A 23,364-nucleotide genomic window follows, 5' to 3' on the forward strand; every position below is an offset into this window, starting at 1 on the left:
AGAGTGTCGTGTGACACATACCAGTTGTGGTGCATTCTTGGGGGGACGATTACTGAGAAGATGGTCCCTGTCATAGTATCTGGCGCGTTTGTATGCTTCTCGTACTAGTCTATTAGGGTACCCCCGTGATATGAATTTGGATTTCATCATGACTGATTTAGTATCATAATCTCCAATGTTGGTACAATTTCTCCGGAGGCGGAGAATTTGTCCGAAAGGGATACTTTCTTTTTGTTTATTAGGATGGAAACTATTAAAATGTAATAGAGTGTTCCTTGCTGTTGGCTTAACGTATAGGTCCACCTCTAGAGCATGATCTTGTTCTTTAATTCCTATGTCTAAAAATTCAATGCTTTTGTGGCTAGTATGGGTGGTGAATTTTAGGTTCTGATCACATATGTGTCTTTAACATCCTGAAAGGCCTCACTAATCCAGAGTGTCTGGGTAACAAGATCATCCCTTCCCAGGATCTTTGTAATGGACTGGCAGCCTTCTTCCAAAACAAAATAGAGGGTATCATTGAGGATCTGCAATCCGCCCCTGTGATTAGTACTAAGGTTGGAGCGGATTTGTCGCAAACCGATCCGCCCGGCGTCGCAGGCCCTATGATAGAGTCAGAGTCTCTGGCAGGACCTTGGCTGGACCGCTGGACCTGCCCTTCCATGGAGGAGTTTTCCAATATAGCCAAGAAAGTTTGTTCGGGTTCTCCGTTGGACCCCCTGCCGCAGAAACTCTGGAAGGAAGTAGGATCGGATACCTTTCCGTACCTCTACCAGATTATTAATCAGTCACTAACTTGCGGTGTGGTTCCGGCTTGTTGGAAGGTTGCTTTGGTCTCCCCTCTTTTGAAAAAACCCTCGCTGGACCCCGCCTGTTATGAGAACTATCGTCCTATCTCTCTGCTGCCTTTCCCGGCTAAGATAGCTGAGCGCTTGGTGAGCCAGGAGCTTTCGTGCCTCTTGGAGAGCAATTGTAAGCTGGAGGAGAATCAATTCGGTTTCCGTCCTGGACACGGAACCGAAACTGCACTGATTACCGCCTTGGATGATCTCCGAGTGCGTGCGGATAAGGGGCACTCTGCAACCCTGATTTTGCTAGACTTATCCGCCGCATTCGACACGGTTAATCATAACATCCTCCTACACAGACTCGCAGAGGTGGGGGTTACTGATCTGGCTCTGAAGTGGCTATGTTCCTATCTCTCAGACAGACGGCAGGCAGTAACTCTGCCTCCGTACCAATCAGATTTCCTCCCCAATAAACATGGTGTCCCTCAGGGTTCTTCAATCAGCCCGATTTTGTTTAACGTCTATATGCAACCACTAGTTAAACTTATCAATTCTAGAAACATCATGGCTGTCAACTATGCTGATGACACGCAGCTGATTGTTTCCCTGGATGGTGACCAGGTGGACTCTTTAACTTCCTTCCACAACTGTATGCGGGAAATGACCTTGTGGTTGAGAACTAATACCCTACAGTTCAATAGTGCCAAGACCGAGAGTCTACATTGCTCGGTAGGTAAGGTGCCACAAGTTTTACCTTCTAATTTCTGGCCCCTCCCCTTGGACACACCCTTGGTCCCTGTGAAAATCGTGCGTAATCTGGGGGTCTGCTTCAATGAGAAGCTGAGTTTGGAGTCACACGTCAATAAGGTGGCCTCGAATTGCCACATGATTATGAGAGGCCTACGTAGACTCCTACCACTGCTCCCTCCCCATGTTAGAGGAACAGTGGTTCGATGCACAATTCTCAGCCGGCTGGATTATTGTAACGCCCTGATGCTCGAGTCCCCTGGATATCTGATCCAGCGACTCCAACGTATTCAGTCAGCTGCTGCAAAACTTGCCCTCCTGAGACCTCGCTTTTCTTCTAGCACTAGGGCACTATCTGATCTCCACTGGCTCCCGGTACAACAGAGAATTTTGTTTAAATCTCTGTGCATAGTTTTCACCGCTCTTCATGGCCTTGGCCCCGGGCCGCTGCAAAATCTCTTTGGTTGGTACACTCCCATGCGCAGCCTGCGCTCTTCGGCAGCCAGGCTGGCCAAAATTCCTAAGACAAAGAGATCTACCTTGGGGGGACGTGCCTTTAGTGCTGCGGCAGCTCGTCTCTGGAACAGTCTCCCTTTGGAGCTCAGACAGGTCCAGGAAGTGACATCATTCCGTAGGCAGCTCAAGACCTGGCTCTTTCCTAGAGCATAACCCCTCGTCCTCCTTCCCTTCACTTTGTCGCCAGCGCCAGGATGCCCGTAGGGTTGCAGTGCGCTCTATAAATATTTTATACATACATACATAGATTGATCCATAGCAAAAATTCAGATAATATATTGTGTTCATTTGTGCGAATTAAAAATATATCATCTATGTAATGGGACCAATTTTTTATTGACTCGTAGAAGGGGGCTACTTCGTTATAGATGTAGATGGTTTCGAAATGGGCCATATAGATGTTGGCTACAGTGGGAGCGCATGACGCTCCCATGCTGACTCCCTTCACTTGACGATATAGGTTGCCATGGAATTCAAAAGTGTTTTCTTCTAACACTATCCTTAAGATGTTATTGATAAAATCAGGGCAACAATCTATTTGGTCATTTTCTATGAACCCTAGAACAGCCTGGAGAGCCCCTTCCTGTGGTATATTACTATAAAGGGACTCAACATCCAGTGTGACTAATGTCTCTTGGAGTGGGTCAAATGACAACCCTTCAATTGTTTGTATCATACTTTTGGTGTCTTTGATGTACGATGTAGTGGCTGATACATATGGGCATAAGATTCGGTCGATGTATTTAGAGATAGGCTCAGTGACTGAGCCAATATTTGTAATAATTGGGCGGAAAGGTGGATCTACGCTATTTTTATGAATTTTGGGAACACCATAGATTGCCGCCATCCTAGGATGTTCAATGTTCATAAAATCAAATTCCTTTTGGCAGATAATGACCGAATCTAGAGCTCTTTTTGTGAGACTGGAGATTTTTCTTTGAATTCTAGAAGTAGGATCAATTTTAACTGGTGTATAGAAGTTGGTGTTATTTAAGAGAGTATTTCAAATGGACAACATCACCAGGATGGGAAGGAGCTCAAGGAAACCAATGTTAGTAACCAGCCCAGACTCCACCCAGGCAGCGGGCTAGCATTGCGCACACCAGGCTGGGCCCAGGATGGCACCAAAACCTTCGCTGGCCGCAGCGCCTGTGAAAAGGCCTATCGCCTCGCTGGATCTGGCGGGGCTGAGCCACACCACTGTGCCATTGAAGTCCTGCAGAAATTCAAGCCAAACGTGCATTTCCTGCCAAACCCCGCTTGACAACCTGGGGTGGTGGTGCTTCTCCCTCAGGCCAGACATCGCCTGTGCAATGGATCGCAAAAATGGGCGGCCCTTGGGAATGATCCTGAAAGCGAAATTGAGCTACCCAAAAACCTTCTGCAACTGATGCAGCATGACCTTCTTTGCACCCAAACAATCCTGCAAGGCCTGGGAAAAGTCAGAAACCTTTCCTTGGGGAGCTGGGACACACCAGCCTCAGAGTCCAATTAAATCCCAAGGAACTTAATAACCTTGCCTGGGGAACCCCGAATTCCCTCATCAATGCACAGAAAGACCGCAACGCGTTGTTGCATTCCCGCACACCAGGCGAACCCAGGAAGAGGAGATCATCTAGATAATGCAAGACCCACTGATGGCCCGTTCTCTGCCTTAAAACCCACTCAAGTAAGAACTGAACTTCTCAAAGTAGGAGCAGGAGACCAAGCAACCCATTGGCATGCATTTATCAAATTAATATGCTCCCCCAAACTGGAAACCTAACAGGTGACAATCCTGTGGGTGCACAGGGAGTAAGCGGAACACTGACTCTATGTCTGACTACGCTGAGAGAGTGCCAGGCCCCAACTCCTAGATCATCACAATTGTCTGGTCCAAGGAAGCATATTTCAAAGAACATAAGGTCCTATCAATCGCTTTATTTACAGACTGACCCCTAGGAGCAGAGAGGTTATGTATTAATCTAAACTCCCCAAGATCGTTTTTGGGTGCAACTTCTCAGGGAGAGCAGACAAAACCTTCAAGGGGTACTGAGCCAAATGGGCTGGCCACTCTTCCGAGGCACACCTCCTTGGCAATCTTCGCTGCCACTGCCTCACGGTTGGACCTCAGGGACTGCTGGTTCTTGGTCCACACATCCCAGGGCTGGTATAGAGAAACCCTCCCTAAAACCTTCTAACAAACCCTGGGCTGCCACCAAGTTACTGTACACATTAAGCCATGGGACCATTGGCATCCAATAAACCGGGGAGGGAACCTGGACTAAGAGTGGGTCATCAATCCTGTTTTCTGTCCCCTCTATCCTTGGAGTTCCTGAAACACTTTGACTCAGCATGGGAGGGCAGGCCACAGAAGGAGCACGTACCAAGAGACCTGAAACAGGAACGCTTGTGGAAATCCCAACATGTCCCCTCCCCAAAAGGCTGATTAGGGAACCTGAGCGAAAGAGCTGACTGGGGGCAACGTCCCAGTTCTGATGCTTCATGTAGTACAACCACAAGACAACGTCAACCTGATCCCACTCCAGAGTGGGGCTAGTTGCCTTAACTCTCCTGAACTCCTTGTCAAACTTCTTCAATCCCACGCCATTATACTCATCAGGCGCGCATGCAATCCTGTTCTGGTAGCATGCCAACTGCTCTTTTAAAACGTTCAGCAAGGATTGTCTGATAAATAGAAAACACTTTTATCCAGTTGACCATGTTTCCCCCTCCCTCTTCTTGTATGGCCAGTGGCCACAGTCCCTGGAATAAGCACACTCCTTGCACAGCTTTGCTTCCTCCCTATCATGTTTATCTAGGAGTAAGTCAAAAACATCAACATAGACCCCTTTCCAAAAAATGTTTATCGCCTCTGCTGTGATATACCTGCCCAGTTGATTACACGCTGACTGTGTCTCCCCCAAACCTAACCTAGGCAACAGAGTTGCAGTTCCTAAATTCAAGTGATCTTGTGCCTTCAGCGCTGTCCCCGCCACTGCTGCACCACCCTGTGTGCCTTCCAGAAGGGTATTGCTCACCACTGATGGCCCCTGGTTTACTGTCTGAGTATCCCCGGTGACCTGATTCCCCACTAAAGCCCCCTGTGTGGAGCCTGGTACTCCTGGCAGAGAGGCAGATCCGGCTTGGGCATCTGACCCCCCAAGGTGTGCAACCAATCTCCTGGCCTTCTCCAAATCATCGCTCTCCATGGCCAGAGCTCCCCCCCCCCAATTAGGGGCAGATAACATTCCGATTGTGAAAGTGATGGCAGAACACAGGCCAGATTGGCCACTAAATTTGGCTGGCTGGGGGTACCAGCCAGAGTCACCCCCACCGCAAAACAACTACTGACACTCTGCACATTCCCCCCCCTTGTCACTGGCCCTATCAAGGCTGACACACTACCCTGAGTGAACACTGGACCTGGGCACCCGACCCTGAGGGCACGGCCCTCAGGCTGCCTCCACTGGCACCCCTTCACTTTTCCCAGAGGGACTAGTTCCACGGGCCTCGCCTCGGGGGCCCTTTTCTACTTGACTACCCCCTAGCTCTCTTTGGTACGGGGCCACTCCTGCCCATCTGGGCCTTTCGCCTGTTGCCCCTGATGGCTCCTGCCCCTCCGGAGGGCAGTCCCTTAAATCAGCCAGGGACTGATCCATAACGCCCATCATGCACATCATAGCTTCTAAAAGCTCCTGCATGTGCATGCGCTTTGCACCCTTCTATGCCATACTCGGCATTCCTGCACACACCGGCGGCAAAACAGTGCTCTGGATGAACATTGGAAAAACCAACCCATGCCCTGCACAAAGCTCCTGGGTAGGAAATGCAGGGTAAACCCTGTAGCCAAAGCAAAATCACACTTTTTGACCCACAATTCAGTACAGGGCAAAAAACGACCTCTGAAAACCAAAACAGCAATGCCAACAACAAATGCTGTCCTTTCAGAAACTCTATCCCAAACATGCATAGAGCATATACGATCTCTGTGAACCATGCAGCAATGAATATGCATGCCTGTAGGAAAGTAGGATCTGCTTCTATGGTTACCCCCACCTTTTGCCTGATGTTAAGCTGTATTTGACTAGTCTGACTGGGCTCCTGCTAATCAGGACCCCAGTATATCTGCTTTCTTCCAAAATTGTTGTGTTCAGTACTTAGGTACATCCCAGATTGGATACTGGGTTACCCGTATAAGTCCCTAGTATGTGGTACTAATGTACCCAGGGCACAGGTACCCCAGAGGTCTCCCATGGGCTGAAGCAGGTATAATGACACCCATGGGAGACCATTCAAAATGAAACTACAGGCCTGCCATCGTAGCCTGTGTATGCTGGTGCTAGCACCACTTACTAAAGATATAAGATTCCTAATATCTAGGGCCACTGCACTTAAAACCTACAAGTCACCCTAATAGCAGGCCTTTGCAATCCTGAAGGCAGGGTGCTTGGTTCTAAGTGAGAGGGTGCCCCTGCATGAGCAAGACACTCCTGCAGCCTATGGAGTCCCTTCTCCTGGGCTGTTAGTGAAGCAGCCATATACTATATAGACGGGCACCGCATAATTACGTTATGACCATCTCAAAAACGGCTGCAATGAATCCTATCATGTTTGGTATCAAACATGTTTGAATCATACCCTCACAGTTAAACGGTGTGGTAGGTATGATTCCAAGCACCGGAAGAGCCCTGCGTTTGGCTCTTGGTGTTCCCAGTACCGGTCTTCTTGACCCGGACAGCACAAAATGGTTGCTGCCACCCAGAGAAACGATTCTGCCCTCCTGCTGCTGAGCCAAGCTCGAGCAGGGGAAAGCAGAACAATAGGCATCCTGTCACAGGGAGGTGTGACCACCTCCGAGACAGGATTTAGTGTATTGGGATGCGGTGGGTGCGCTTGCCAGTGCCACTCAGTCTGCATGAGGGGCACATTTGGTGTCCCTATGCATAGTCCAGTTCAAACCAGTCCTGGGAGCCGATGGCTCCCGCTCTGGCGTGAAACTGGACAAAGGACATGGGTGTAACCTCCTCCCTGTCCAGACCCTCCCCTGGGATGGTCCCCTGAATATTCCCAACCCTTTCCCTAGGGCACTTAAGGGCTTACCTGGGTGTAGGTCCAGAGATTCATCGTGGGATAAGATTCAGATCAGACACCACTTCTCTTCTACCATCTGGGCACTCTGGACTTCGTTTGGGCCTGGCTTAATCTTCCTTCCACTCTGCTGCATCGTCTGTGCCTGTGCATCATGCAGGAACGTTCCAAGGCACGTGAAGCATCGAAGACACTTGAAGAAATTTCTCTTGGAGTGAAACAGTCACTCCCCCGCATCCGCAGGCACCGCAACTATGTCAACAGGTCTGCTGATCCTGAGCTCCTCCGGACTCCAAAAGGTTCTGCAACACAGGTGGTGGTTTTCCATAGATCACGAGGCCTGCCCTCTCACCAAGTTTGAGGCCAGTATCCCTCATGGGGGTTGCAATAACTGAACCCCTGTGCACCGCGTCAACTGGCAGTTGCAAAAGCTTGTTGACTTCTTTCCCAGGAGATCTTCGGAATCCAAGTAGCCCCCACCTTGAGCATCTTCAGAGATCAGAATCTACAGCCACACTGCATTGTTGTGCACCGTTACCTGCATCTTTTTGGTGAGCTGCTTGAGGTCCTCTTGTGACTCTGGTGCCTCCGGCCTGTGGATCGACTTGAGGGTACAACTTGTTTCTTTTAGGCTCCCCTGATTGCTTGGGGCCTGCCCTGACTCCCCTGATTTTGGTGAGCTCCTGGACCGGGCTGGTCCAAACGTTGCTCCTTCTTCAATTCCTGCATTGGTGACATTTGTCAAGGCTTGTTGTTGATCCCACCGGCCACCGACCCCCCCAGCACTTGACATGCTTCATGGGACAGCTCGTGCATGGCTCCTGGTCCTCCTCAGTGTCGCCTGGTCCTCACAGCTGCAGAGTCAAGGTCATCATCATCCATCCTACAGCACCCAATATCGGAGGGCATTCGTTTTCCAAGTCTCCTGGTCACTCCTGAGTGACATAGACTCTGTCCCGTCTGCTTTCAGGTACCTCCTATCTAGAATCCATCCTCTGAATCCACCGGACACTTTCTCCTTCTTCAACAGCGGTACATCCCTGAAGTCCTCCATTGGGTTCGCCGGCAGTTTCCGACACCACTTCACACGTGTGCATCCGGCTTCCCTGGTGTAGGTAATGTGGATACTAGGGCATCCACGGGCGGGGTTGCTCTCCAACCTTCTGTCTTCCACGGGTTTCTTCAGGGTCCACTGGGAAGGGTCCTTAATCTTTAAGGGGCAGATTTACAAACCCCTTGCGCCACTTTGCGTCACTTTTAACATGGGAAAAATTACGCAAAAGTGGTGCAAGGGGCTTGTAAATCTGCCCCTAAAATTCCAACTGCAACTTACACGTAGAGTTGCATGGAGCACGCGGTCGTGTTCCCACACTGTACACGCTCTCCGTGGGGTCCCTACCTACTCATCTTAGGTGGTTCCTTGGGTCCCCAGCACTTCTACGTCCTTTCGACTTTGTCTTGACCCAAGTCGTGGTTCTTATTCCCCTTTCTTAGTATATGGTTTGGTCCCCCCCGGGTCCACTGTGTATTTTATGCTATTTACTGTGTTTCTTTGCTAAAGTATTGTGTACATTGTGCAAAATAGCCTATAAAGAGGAGCCGCTGAAGTACGTGTTCTTGGGATACCTTACGGCAGGGTCACTGGGGAGCAGGCGAATGGTCAGAAAAGGGGGCCAGCACAGGGCAGACACGGCACTTGCAGATCGGGCCAGGCACAAGAGCCACCCACATAAATCTTGGCAGCAAGGTGAAGCCTAGGGGCCGCATAGGTGCTAGATGTCTACACAAGGAGAAGCTATCGCTCTATGTACTGTTAGATGGTGCCGTCATGACAAAGGACTATAACGAAACCTAGTGTTAACAATATCAGCTGTGCATAAATGTCGATCAATGATTTGTTCTGATGATACTTGATTTGTGAATAAGCTGTGGCCGTTTTACAGTAACAAATGGTTACTGTGTGTAAATTAAAAGGGTAAGGTGCATCTGGCAATGGCCTGGGAGCTCGGGGGGGGGGGGGGGCGTACTCGCTCGAGTGGGAGGGGTTGAGGAACTGTCACAGAGGGAGAAACCAGGAAATAGTGGGATACAGGGGTAGGGGGTGTCTAGTAGTGGATCAATGAGGCATGAGGTGTATTGAAGACTAACAGCACTGTAATTCGGCACACCGATGTTTAATTGCACCAAACGCTGGCTTCAGAGCAGAGATTCAGGCATTGCTAATCTCTCTTTTACAAATTAAGAACTGGCAAAGGCTGCGGGCCCCCCCTAATACCACGAGGGGGAGCAGGTATCACTCAACCCTGGCAATGGAGGACGCGCCTTGTCCCCAGATGCCCATCTGACCCCCATCCCTTCCACGGACACTACTTAGGTGGACCATCTGCTCACAGCAGGTGGTAAATCTGAGTAGATTTGTCCCCGGAATTGAGGAAACCTGGTGGAAAAGGGCCCAATAATCTGGGTCTGCATTGTTATTCCCCATTCTAGAGACAAACTCGTCATGATTGGACTTAGGGGCAGAGATACTGGCCTCGATTGAAGATTCTTGTCTCCCAGTTTCTCCACTCCTAAATCCAGCCAACTCGTTCTATGGGCCAAAATATTTAACCTGTTCAATACATTGGGGGCATTAATTGACTGATTCAACCTCTGAGCCACCAGGTTTGATGACTCGGTGAACAAAATCACCCTCTCCTGGAATCTGTGTTGGAAGAACCGCTCGTTCAACAAAGCATATATAATGCGCTCCACCAGGTGGCATTTGATAACTCGCCCGTGAAAAAAACGTAAAAGAAAACTGTGAATGTGAGAGATACAAGCCAGCTGCCTGTCAGGTACGCGTGAGTTAGTCCCCACTACGTGTTTCTTTTCTGAACACCCACATTCTACAGTCATGTGAATTTTACATAGTCTAAAAATAGGTTTCCAGATAAATGTTTACAGGTCACTGTTGAAAGATAATCATTCTATAGTTAGAACTTGGGTTATATACATTATTTAATATGTTATTTTGAGTTTGTTTCGGTTTATTAATAAAATATACACCAATGAATCACAAACATCAAAATAAATAAACATACATTAAGCCTATTAACTAACTGTCCATAAAATACAATTTCTAATACATATATAGCCTTCTTAAGACATAAGTGCTCACATGACAGATTAAGTTTGAAGGCATTTTTGATGTATACATAGAAATGGCCTAGAACCATTTCCATTTGAATCATTCCAATGATCCCTCTTTTTAGTTAAATAAAAATGTGTATAATTAGTAACATTTGATTAAAAAACACACCAAGGAATTTCATTTGCAAGCATGAAGTGTGGAGTCTCCAACATCTGGAGAAGGTAAAGAAAAGTGTTAAAGATGGTGCACTGCAAAACGCTCCAGTAACTTTTAGGGAACCACTTTTTTCCTTTTTTGCATAATCGACACCTTTAGAGTGCATGTGTTTTCCAGCTCTCTTGTGTGGTTCTCCCCCCGTGTTCCATGTTGCTGTCTCCCTTGTCTTGCAAGCTCTCTCTCGTTAGCTTCTCCCCAATGACAAACTTCCTTGCACTTTGTGTTGCTTTCACACTTCTCCCCTGCCCTGCCATTGTGCTGCTCTCCCACCTGTGCTGATTTTCATTTCCCCTGTCCACTCCCTGATGATTCCTCTCCACTCACTCCTCCATTGCCTTACCATCCTCACTCCGCGGCTTTTTTTGGGGAAAAAATATTTTTGGGGGATAGAGAGGAGAGGACCAGGCAGCAACCTGCTGCCATGCCCCTTACAAAAATGCTGTTTACATTTTTTTAAATTTACAAATCCTCCCAGACTGGAAAATTAAAAAGTGGTAGGCATATGCATGAGTAATGACGCATGCGCAATCCCACGTCATCACTCAAGCATGCACCTGCAAATTGATGCAGCCGGATCATCATGCCATTTTCTATCTTTTTGGCCATGCAGCACTGCATCTTGCCAAAGCTCTAGTGCATCACCAAAAAGCACGTTTTCAGATGTACATTTGATCACAATTATCTTTATTCATAAATACATATAAAAAATATTTGAAATTGAGCTGTACAAAATACTAGTCTTATCAGTAAAACAGTTGCTTACCTGAGAGCAGCAGTTCACTGGATGACTTGCAACACTGTAAGTGATGCATGTTAATAGTACTGGGGACAATACATTTGTATTTATTTGCAGAATGTTTGGCCCTTGTGTCTCCCTTCCACCCTCAAGACTTACCTAACCATAAAAATCCTCTGTGCTCTGCTTCTCATGCCTACAGTCCCTATGCTCCCTTTCTTTGTACACGGCTCCCCTATTAAGCACCTCTTTTCCTTCCTTTAAGTCCTGACTCTGCTCCTATGTAATTCTTCTCTCCCATGGCTGTCATATAGGGAATTTCAGGGGTAGCTTTTACCCATGGCTGACCCTTTGATACACTACCCTTACTACTTGGTTTTTAGAGGTCAAGGGCTCTGTTTACATTCTTTAGTTTCCTCTCATTGCTTTCCCCCACATGTTCAGCAGAGGAGTTGGCCTAATGGCTAGGGCGGCAATGACGCTGACTCTCCTGTGATTCTGGACAAATCACTTCATCTCCCCGTGCCTAACAAAAAAGAATGTGACCTCATGTAATGCAACTGATGCTATGTAAAGTGCTCTGATACCCGATACCTGGTCTAATACATCCACATAAGGCAGCCTTTGAAAGGTCAAGGTCCTGGTGGCATAGATAATTCCAACCCTTGTGCCTATCCCTGTTGGACACGGATCAGAATTATAAGTTATGGAATAAACCCCATAACAAGGTCCACTCTAGGACAAACCTGCCGAAATATAAGCTGGAAAAGGACAGTAATACTGGGACATGTGGGTTTTGGCACAAAAAGCACCTAAATCCCCATATAGCTCCCATTTGAAGGGCAAAACTTGTACTTGGATGTAATTATCATACCAGGTGGATTTCAAGCTCAGGGGTTTCAGATTTCATCGGGCGCGCTAATCATCTAATCTACATCTGGGACTCTCGTAATTGGGGCCTAAGTATGGGACAACCGTCAGCCAGGTGATGTCATCAGGAGTCATAGGGTGAATGTTGTCACTTTCTGTACACCTGGCTTTTTGGTAATTTGATGCCCATATTCTCTTTCCCCCGTTGTAAGCACTGGGTCTTATTTACGTCAGACCTACTAAAGAGGGCATGTACTGTCTGCTACATTGAACATAGAGGAGCTAGGAGCCCGCCTATTTCTTACCATTGGTTTACTTACCTTGTCACTCTCATTAGTCTGCTTCTTATTCATGTCCCAGCTTCTCAATTTCATGCCCGAGGTAGGTGACTGATGGCATGCCAAAACGACACTTCTCCCACTCGGCTGTTAGTCCGTTCTTCTCCAGGATCTTGAGTACTTTGTCCAGCTTCTCTTCGTGGTCTTCTTGTTCCTTCCCCATCACTAAGATGTCATCCTGGAAGTATTGTACTCCCTCTATGTCTCGAAACAGACGGGCCATTAGTTTTTGAAAAACCGCTGCTGCTGATGCCAGACCAAAGGGCATGCGACAGAACTGATAACATCCGAATGGTGTTATGAAAGACGTCAGTTTCTTACTCGTGGGGTGTAGGACCACCTGGTGATATGCTGACTTGAGATCGATGGTGGAGAACCACTTCACTCCTTTCGTCCGTGCCAGCATCTCCTCTATGCGCGGCAGCGGGAACTTCTCCACTACGATACACTTATTGAGTTCTCTGAGGTCTACACAGAGGCACACCTTGCCCGTCGGTTTCATTGCCACCACCAATGGCGCCAGCCACTCCGCGCTGTCAATGGGTTCAATGATTCCTTCTTCCTCCAGTCGGTGTAGTTCTCGTTGCACCGCCTCTCTCACCGCGATCAGTATGTTTCTCACTTTGTGTGCCACGGGCTGGGCGTTCTCTTTGAGCTCAATTTTGTGAGTGAATTTCCCCAATTTCCCTATCCTTTCTCCGAATATTTTTGGATATGCACTTCTCATTCCTTCCGCCTTAGTCCATTTTCCTTCTGACGTCACTAATACTTGGGTGTCTCCTCCCGGATTCGGTTGCATTCCCAATTCTCCTTGGTCCATCCACCCTAGAACAGAGGGTCCTTTCTCTGCGACGTACAATTTGCATTGGGCGCTGCGTTCTTTGAATTGAAAGCATAGTTTTCGGAATCCTACCATTGGAATAGATTCCCCCGTGTATGTGACCGGTCGCATGTCGGGAGGTTCCAGATGCGGGTCTAATATGGGTTCAAACTTCTCGTCCCACACGGACGTTTGGACGGCAGTATATGGGGACCCCGAGTCTGCCACTATGGTGATTTCCACTCCTCCGATACATATGTCACACTGGGGTTTGCGAGCATGCCTGCAGTCGATTCCTAGCACTTGGTCATCCACACACAGTACGTCGTCGTCTTCCTCTAGTACTTCTTCTTCCTCCTCTTGGTTTTGCGCCACATATTTCACTGTTCGCTGTTTCCACTTTCTTCGGCACACCTTCTCGTAGTGACCAATCAGGCCGCAGAACGCGCACTTCGCTCTGAAAGCGGGACATCGTTTGTCCTGTGCCGCATGGTTCTGGCTACCTCACCTGTAGCACTTCGACACGCCTTCTTTGTCCTGTTTCCATGTTTGACCTTGTTTTCCCTTCCACTTGTGCGTGTCTTTGTTCTCTCCTGGTGCCGGTTTGCCTCTTCCGTATGGGTCTGCGTCTTCTACTTTGTTTATCGTCGGTTTCTGCGCTTGTTCTCTCTTTGCCGCGTCTGCGCATCGCTTGGACAGTTCGGCCCTCTTTACTGTGGCTATCACGTCTTTCAGCGTCGCATCACCATTCACCCACAATTTGTCTTGCACGGTCTCGTTTGTGGTGTCCATTACTATTTGGTCTTTGATAAATTCATTGTGCAGTACTCCAAATTTACACGTTATTGCTAACTTCCTTAATGCTGCGACATAGTCGTCTATCGTCTCCCCAATCTCTTGTTTCCTTTGCTGGAAGTTGTAGCGGTCGATGGACGTGCACACAGCGGGGCGGTAGTGATTGTCTAAGTCTTCAATGGCGTGTTTAAACATGTCATCGTCTGCTGGTGGTCGGGTGGTCGGCACTAAGTTTTGGAATACTCTTATGCCTTCTGGCCCTAGATTGTGTAAGAGTATCCGCTTCCTCCTGCCGCTGGAAAACACTTCTCCATTCTCGTCTTCCAGTGCTTCGAGGTAATTTTTTAAGTATTCTCTCCAGTCCTCCCATTTCATTTGAGGCTCTCCGGGCCTTGGCAGGAACGGGATCGGCGTCGTGAGCGACGACGCCTGTGCGCACATTTTGGCGCGCCCTCTGTTTTCTTCTGCTTGGTTCCTAGGACTGCCTGGTGCTTCCGCCCCATCATCTCCTCTCCGGGTCGTCCGGGCCTCTTCCGTGCCCTCTGCGCTGTTCCTCCCCGATTCCGCCAGGGCCTCAACTGTGTTTTGCCCCGGTCCTCTTCCTTACGCTTTTTTTGTTTTTGCGTGGGGGCCAGCACCTTTATTTCCCTAGTGCCTCTTTCTTGCTCCCGTCTGTCACTGCCGCGCTCTCCCGTTGGTGACCCTATGGCCCGCTCTGGCCTTCTGGGTGCACTTACTGTTGTAGGATGTATCACCTCGTTACCTCCTCCGGTTCTCCTGCTGGTGTGACCTCTCCTTCACTGGGTGTATCTTCCAGGATTGGGGCATCCCACCCTCGTCGCCACTGTGAAGTCCCAGCGTTCCCCCAATGAGACGCAGGAGACAGACTGGAGTAGGAGAGGCGGTTTATTCATCCCCAAGCTCATTAGAACAAGAGAGCGCCGGGCAGACTTCTCCGTACGCTCCGATTGCTTCACGCCTTCTCCCGCGCATGCGCGGTGGCGTCCAATATGGCAGCCTCACGCAAACACGTCCATACGTAGTGCGCGTCAACTAGACCGCGACACTACAACTTGTGTTTGACCTTCCCATGGAGCATTGACTCTTTCCCATGTGTGCTTTTTTGTTTTATGTCTGTGCTCGATGTTAGGGAACTACTTTTTTCTTTTTCTGTTTGCACATACAGTGCATATGTTTTAGAGTACCCTCCCCCGTGAACTTCCCTTTCCTCTTGTGCTCCCTGCTGCTTGTCCCCATGTGTTTCTCACCACCACCTCATGTGCACTCGCCCATTGGCATCACCTGTGCATCTGTCTCCCCGTCCTTTCCTGTGTTGCTTCTGTATCCCCCTGCCTTCACACGTGCTGCTTTCGTGTATTGCGCGCTCCGCTTTAAACTGCCCTGTCCCCTTCCCTCCCCTTATTTCGTCTGTGTTCCCCGCCCTCTCTGTGATGCTTCTGTGTCTTCCCCACTGTCCCCCATGTTCCTTCCGCTGCCGTTACTTGCGTCCCTCATTGCTTCCGCTCTCCCTGCCACCTTTAAATAAAAGTGCTTTTGTGAGTTTTTCTTTTTAGTTGCAGATCCGACTCAGACTGGTAACTAACAACGACACAAAAAAAGACAGCGTCATTTTGTAGGTGCAGGTGTGCGTGGTGCACGCATCCACAAAATGATGTGGCGACTGCGCAAACTTTTTATTTTGTTTTACTCTAGCCCAGGGCTTTAAGTGGGCTGGGTCTTGCCAATGCTCAGCACCGGCAGTCCTAAAAAGCAGGTGCTGAGACGGTTCCCTATCGCGTTCTCCATTTTGCTCTCAGGATGAAAAAAAAAACCTTTACTCTGCAGCAGTACCCCCCTTCACTGCCTTTGATGTAACCTCAAAGAGACTCGTTATAGTTCTTTCACAGTCTCACCATTTCAGAACTGAAGCATTTTCAATATGCAATACAACAAAGCCATAGTTGTTGCTTATTTATCTTATGCATATAACAACCATTGACAAAGCCAATAGTTCTGGCTTGCTGTAGGTGTGATGTTACTTGTTGTAATGTATACATGGATGCAATGACAGAAGTAGCAAAATACAAATCAGGCGGCACACTAAGCTAAGCACAGATTTTCAGCCTACATGTTTTAAGCCACAGCTTTAATTATATCGGCCACGCTCCTTTGAGAGTTCCCCCAGTTTTTACATCCCACTTAAAGCCCTGCACTAGATAGATTACACAGTATCAAGGATGCAGTGCGGTATTGCTAAAAAACACCGGCAAAGACACAAGGCGACACCTATTGGCTTTGCTAGTGCTTGTTTTTTTCGCACAGCTTACCTGTGCACCACTCCTTATCCATCTTCAAGTCCGCACACAGGCTCCTTCTACCACATCCCTCTTCCATCTCTAGAATATATTGCCAACAATAACATTTATTTAAGAGATGTTCAGGTTTATAAAATGCAAACAATTCATTTTGTCAAGATAATGGGAGAAAAGCCAGCCCAGTAGACCTATTTAGTACTACATACACCCCATAAACATAAAAATATGCAAGCGACTAGCAATGTGCAGACTTCTCTCATTACATTGTAGAAAATATCGGAAATACTGCAGCTGCTCTTTTACAAAGCAGACATTTGCTTTTCTAGTAGATTCTTGCACTGAAAAAAGGGCAATGAAAAGAGGCCATTTAAGTGTCCTTAATAATACACGTATCTCGGAGGCAGGCATGTTTTAAAGGTCACTTGAAAGGGATGTCTCGCTGCGAAATTCCTCGAGATGGGGAAATAAAATACGAACTCGTTAAAGGCACATTGTGGCTCTAAAGGGGAAACCGTAATAAGTATGGGGGCATATTTACAAGTGCTTTATCTCTGCTTTTTTGGCTTTTAAAGCCCAAAAAGCGTAGATGAAACTATCGCCCTATTAACAAGAAGGTGCTAACATGCATTAGCGCATGTTAGCACCCTTTTGCCCAACGCCTCCCTTTGCATCTCTAATGAGATGCAAAGTGGGCGTCACTGGGCAGGACAACCTTGTAAATATCGCTGATGATCACATCGCGATATTTACAAGGCTGCCCCAGCATTTTAGCACACGTAAATTTTTGGAGAAAACCGCTGTTTTCTCCAAAAACTAACGTCTGCTAAAATGCAGACTTACTTATCCCTAACATTGGGGTGGATTATGCTGATACGACCCTGTGGGTCGTATCAGCAAGATTATCGCCGTTTTGCAGGGAACATCGCTGGAAAACCAGCGATGTTCCCTGCAAAACGGCGATAACCTCGCTATCTCGGGAATTCCAGAGATAGCCTGCGATAACAAAATTATCGCTAAGTACGGCCAGCGATAATTATTGCTGGCCGTTGATGATATGCCCCATGGTTATTTGATGGAAACAAATGAGATGTTATAATTAAGTGTTCAGTAATATCCAATGATTGTAATTAAACAACCACTGAACTAACAGTGGTTAATGGCACATCTGATGGGACAGTAGCAAAGGCTGGAAACAGTTTTAGTGTTATCACCAGTGTTACAATAATCACGGCGCTTGCAGCCTACAAATCTTCAAATACCACTGCTGTGCTCACAGGCTTCAACTGAGCATTAAAGAGATGTGTAAAGACTTTGTGTACATGTATTTTAGAAAATTATCACACATAGCAATTCAGTTACTTACCTTTGTTTGCCTCCTTCCTCCAAATTGAAATGTATCTATGAGGGACCACCAACAATCAATGCAGGGTTCAGGCACATTGGCCAATGGAAGTAGTGAGAAGGGAGTTTGGAACTCCCAGTTAAGTGGAGAGGTGAGTCGTTAAGCCAGAAATGTAACTAGGCGTTCCGCAAGCGGTTGAGTGCGTTATATTGCACGATTTGCACTGTGTTTTAGCACTGGTGTTTTTCCGGCGCTGGAAAATCATCACAAAGTGCACCATGTGCAGCACAAGAGATCGCTGCTTCTTTCTGCCTCTTGAGCAGATGTTCTACTCGTGCGGCAGCTTCCTCAACGTGAACGGAAGGTTTCTCAACGTGAGCAGTAGCATTTATCCGTGACCGTCCCTGTTGTGATATATCACTGGTAAGTGGCCTGGAGTAAGATTTTCCACACTTGTGCTCGCCAACTTAACAAGGAAAAAGTCTGCTCAGCTACGTGGATGGAAAGTTTTTTAAAAACTCGCGGAGTGGGAAAAACCCTGCAGACTCCACAAGCGGAGCGAATTTCACACCCAGGCCTAAATGTAATCCAGTTCTTTAGGAGCTCCGTGGTTGCCTCCCTGCAGTGGTGAAGGCCAGACCCAAGGGACCCAACCAATAGACATTCCACTGATCTCCACTGAGACGTGGAACCCCAATGACTGCTACACCGATCCATAGCAGAAGAGCATTTTATTGTTGTGATGTCAAAATCAGAGACAATGTGAAAGATTTCTGCCACTTTCCTGCTAATGGTTCTTAGGGATTCAAATTTAGGAGATCATTACAACCTATCATACTTGTTTCATAGTGATTCTTGGTGATGGTTGCGCATGCATGAAAAGGAAAAGAATCAGGGTTGGTGGGATGAAGAATGTAACAGCCTCTTCAACTTGCGGATTGAGTGAGGTAGTGCAAAAGGGGACATGTTCCAGAGGAAATTAGAGCCTGTTGACAAAGTTCAGAGTATTGGTGGGGCTTGCGTTTCCTATCCTCCTTTTTAAAAGTAAGGGCGTTAGATTGTGTTCCGTACTCAAGGTTACACACCGACAGGAAGAGAAAGAATACCTTTCGGTGTCCAATGGCAATCGCTAGATGCTAAGTCACTGAAGACCGTTCTTCTCTCTAAGAAGATTCAAGAATATGGAGCAATGTGGATGCAGAAGATGGAACAAGGATCAATAACAAGACCCACGGGCATCCCAACATGAAAGTTACTAACAAACGTGACTGTGGTGGCTATGGTATGTATTTTCAGTACATCCTGATCCTGTGACAGGAAACCTACAGCCCATCCAATGGCTGCCCCATCCTCTGCATTAAAGTCTAGCCCAGAAAGGCACACAAGTATAGCCATAAAAACTGAAACTCATTCCCTTATACCTAATGAAAAGCATCTTTTTATCCAAGTGTTATACCAGGCCCTCTCCCAAATAGCACCAAAGGGCTACAGCTTTTGCACTGGAGCATCACAAACAGAATATGAAAAATGGCACTGAAACACACATTTATTTTACCCGCAAGAGGTGGCCTTTAACAACTGATGGGTAGCCGGGTTCTCATTTGTTGAAACACCTCTGCTAAATATATGGACAGAAGGGCAATTTGTAGAGTAACCATAAACAAACTGCTCACTCAGATATGGGTCCAATGCATATTACTACCAAGAAACACAATATAGCTAACTGTAAATTGTTAAAGGATATAAGACATCCTTCTACATACTGATATACTCTGTATAGTACCTCTATAGCCACATGAATGCAAGGGATCTCCCTGGAGTTGATTCTTAAAACCACAATGCATCAGAATCCAAACATGAGGATTCAGACCATGTCCAGGAACTACAGTCCTGGGTGGATTTCATAGTCTTGCACACCAAGTCCAGTAAGGCACATTCTCCCCTAGAATTTAACAAATCTACACTATAGAACAATGTCAAATGTCACTCTTGTACAAAGTTCAATATGGTGCATAGCCCTTAAAACCGACACACCAAGCCCAGTACTCGAGAAGACGTTTAGATATAGCGCTACTAGTGAATTAGTGATGATCACAAAACAACTCACTTTAGGGGCTGTGCCCAAGTAATGTGAAGCGATAAAACATAAACAATTTCCATCTGAACACAACCATTTGTATCTTTTGATGAAAATCTTTCAGAGCCCTGAGCAAAGCTCTCTCCTGGAAGGCAAGAACTTATGTTCTTGTTTTTATGTCATCTGTATAATGGAAGTAGGGTGTGGTGAGGGGGTGTTGGTGCTGTAGAGTTTGAAGTTGTTAGGAGAGTCAGTGGGAGGCAGCATAATTTTCTGAAAAATCATCAACATTTTTGAAACCCTTCAAAAGTATTCAAGCTTTGAGGTCTCTGTGTTTTGTATAAAGAGCTAGAGAAAACCATGCAATACATCCATGAGTTGAACTGACTCACAATCACATTTCTAAGATAGTACTGCTCCAGACACTTACATACCTTAATGGTGATCCAGTTACTCTCACTCCTTCCCCCCCAATTAACAAATATTTGTAAGTGGCAGGCGCAAGTGTCAGAAAATCTTTTCAAAAAGGTAAGTTGGTACTCGGTAGCCTTAGCGCCTTTTAGCGTGACGGAGCACCTCCGCCACTGGGACACTACCAACAGTCAGCATCAATGTTATTTGTAGCACAGCATAAGCTTAGTGATAGGACTGCTGGGTGAAAGAGGAAAAGCAATAAATTAAAGTCACAGAATTACTTCAAATGTGTTTGTTTATAACTCTTTGGGCTTGTGTGCCTCATCCCCAACTAAATAGAAATTTGATTCCATTGGCCAAAGTGAAAGAAGGAGGAACAACGACTTGTGTTCTGGGGTGGAAGGAAAAAACTGGAGCTGGGTGTAGATGGTTGGCAGCAAATGGGCAGGGTGGAGCTCCGTTGCCTGAAAGGGCATTTGTCCTGAGAGGAACGAGCATTTTTTTAGCAGTGTTTTTTAAGATGCGTTTACGGTCCAGGGAGGACATGCTGGCAATTTCCAATCGGTTGAGATGGAGGAAGAGCCAGACAACAGAGAAACTTTGTTGTTCCAAGAGGCATCCATGGAGTTGTGATTCTGCAATTTTTTGTTAATTTTACCTTCATTTATCACCGGCAAAGAGCGGACTGCTCTCGACTGGATCACATCCTTCCTTCAAACCAGAACAAATGTCATCCATACCCCTCTTTCTCATCCAAACTGTACTTAACAAAAGTCCCTCAAGGCTCTATCAACTCTCCCAAGCTTATCAAACTCTAAACCCATTCCCCATGTATCCCTCTTAGACTTATCCAACACCTCATCTTTCTCCCTAATCCACTTCTAGAGACTCTTCTCACTCCATCTTTCCTTTATTCATCCCAAACCTCCTCCTACTGCTATGATCTCCAAATAAACACTTTCTAGACCCTTCCCTTTTCCATCCCTCCACTAGCCTTTTCAATCCAACTAACAGACTCACATGTCCACCGCTCAAATTAATTTCATCTTTCCCAATACAAATTCACCACTAATCCTTTTTGGGTTCCATAGTAGCATTCTACTCGCCAAACAGTGCTTCAACGCCTCGTCAGGGGTAGTAGGAGCTATATAAATGTAATTACAATTTATACATTTATAAAAGTTTGATACAGTTATTAAGAACTATTTATGTGCTCATTGGTTGACCATGTTTAATTGAGGACCAGATGCATGCCTTTTGCATGGGTGTGAAATTTTACACCTAACCTATGCAGGAACTCATTCAAAGGTTGGACATAGAATAGTTCATAGATGTGACCACATAAGGATATATGAACTATTTCAGACTTGGCACTGTAGGGTTTCCCCATGTTCCAGCCCATGCTCAAGCGTGAAGGTTTCAGACTTACTGGGTCCAACTGTTTCACACCTCGTAGATAAGCACCATGAAGTCTTTCACATTAGGCTGCTATTTTTTAGGATCATTCCAGACAATGCTTTGTGGTATGAGAAGCAACTGTTTGATATGTGTGATATGCAGAAAGGAGATAAGGAGGTTGGGGTGCCATGATGTGACATGGAAATGGGTGTCGAGGAGTTGACTTTCTGGTGTATGATATGTTTTTACATCTTGTAATTTTGGATTCAAGACATAGCCTTTTGGTGTTATAGAGGAGATAAGGGGACAGGGCTGAAAGGAGTGAGGGGGGAGTGTGGCTAAGGTGAGCAAGGATAGAGACAGAGTGAAGAGAACTGGAAGGAGCAGAAGAGAAGAGGAGCTAGAGTAGTAGAAGGGTGAAAAGGGTGAAAAGGGGAGGACATAGGAGATATAATAGGAGAAAACAGAGAGCCAAGGACAAAGACAAGAGAAAAGATGTACATTGGAAGAATTGGGGGGAAGAAAAGTGAAAAGGTAAAAGGGGAAAATGTTGGTGTGGGAATTTGTAGAGAGAAAGAATGCAGAAGAGTAGGTGCTGAGAGGCGGGATTGAGGCACAAGGGAGAGGTGCGTGACAAAAGAGGAGAAGATGGAGATAATAGAGGTTGTAGAGAGGTGTGGACAGTAATGGGAGTGAGGAGGCACCACTGGTGAGAGAAAGAGAAGTGGAGGAAGAAGTGTGAATAGAAGGCAGTGAGAGGGCAGGTGGTAATAGGAAGAAAAGAGAAAGGAGAAGAGGAAAATGGGACTGGGAGAAGCACAGGGAAGAAAATGAGGGGAAGAGCAAGAAGAAGACATAGGAAACGGGAGAACATAGAGACAAAGGAAAGAATGTAAAGGAGAGAAGAATTGATTGATATATAGGACAAATATAAATAGAAACAATAGGAAAAATAGGAGAACATGCAAAATGAGATAGAGGAGAGGGGACAGGAGAGTAGTGAGAGACAACTAAAGGTAGGAGAACATCAGGTGGATAGTGTATACAAGGATACGATTTTGGAGTGAACGATGCTGTGGAAAAAGGGGAGCAGAGGAGAGAGGGGAGTAGGAAGAAAAGAACAGGAAAAAGAGAGGAGAGCAGTAGGGTAGAGAAGAAAGAAGATGGGAAGGAGAAAGAGAAAGGGAGAAGAGGCAAAGGGGGAAATGAGGGAGGAAATATTTGAGGGGGAAATAGAAGAGGGGAAAAGAAGAAGGGGAGATTGGGAGATTGGGAGGGCTGGAGATGGTAGATAACTGGATGGTGGTGGAAAAAGGATAAATCGCATGAGAGGGCCATGAAGGAGAGAGATCTAGAGAAGACGAAATGTGTGACAGTATAAGGCAAGCTGAAAGCTGCTTCGCAAAGCAAAGTGCTGTGCATATGTTAATTAAAATTAAACATTCAGGGGATATTTATGAGCCCCTTTACATCACTCTTGCACTATGCAAGGTGGTGGAAGAGCGACACATATGTAAATTGGTCCTACGTGGCTTCATAAAACTCGAGTAATGTAACGCAGCATAAATCGCTGCGTTGCGTGGGTGTTCCCAAGTAACATCTATGGATTTTGATGCTTTCCCAGATTTACAAGAACAGGTAAACAAGGGAATGGGCCAAAAAGATACACCTCTTCAGGAGAGGCATAACGAGGAGAAATTTGTATTTTTCTCCTTGTTTTTTCCTCTTTCTATGTATGCTGCACTCTGCCAGAGATAGCCAACCAAATAAAATAATTGGTGATGTCCGC

Source organism: Triturus cristatus, chromosome 5_2 (assembly GCF_964204655.1).
Source record: "Triturus cristatus chromosome 5_2, aTriCri1.1, whole genome shotgun sequence".
Classification (NCBI taxonomy): Eukaryota; Metazoa; Chordata; class Amphibia; order Caudata; family Salamandridae; genus Triturus; species Triturus cristatus.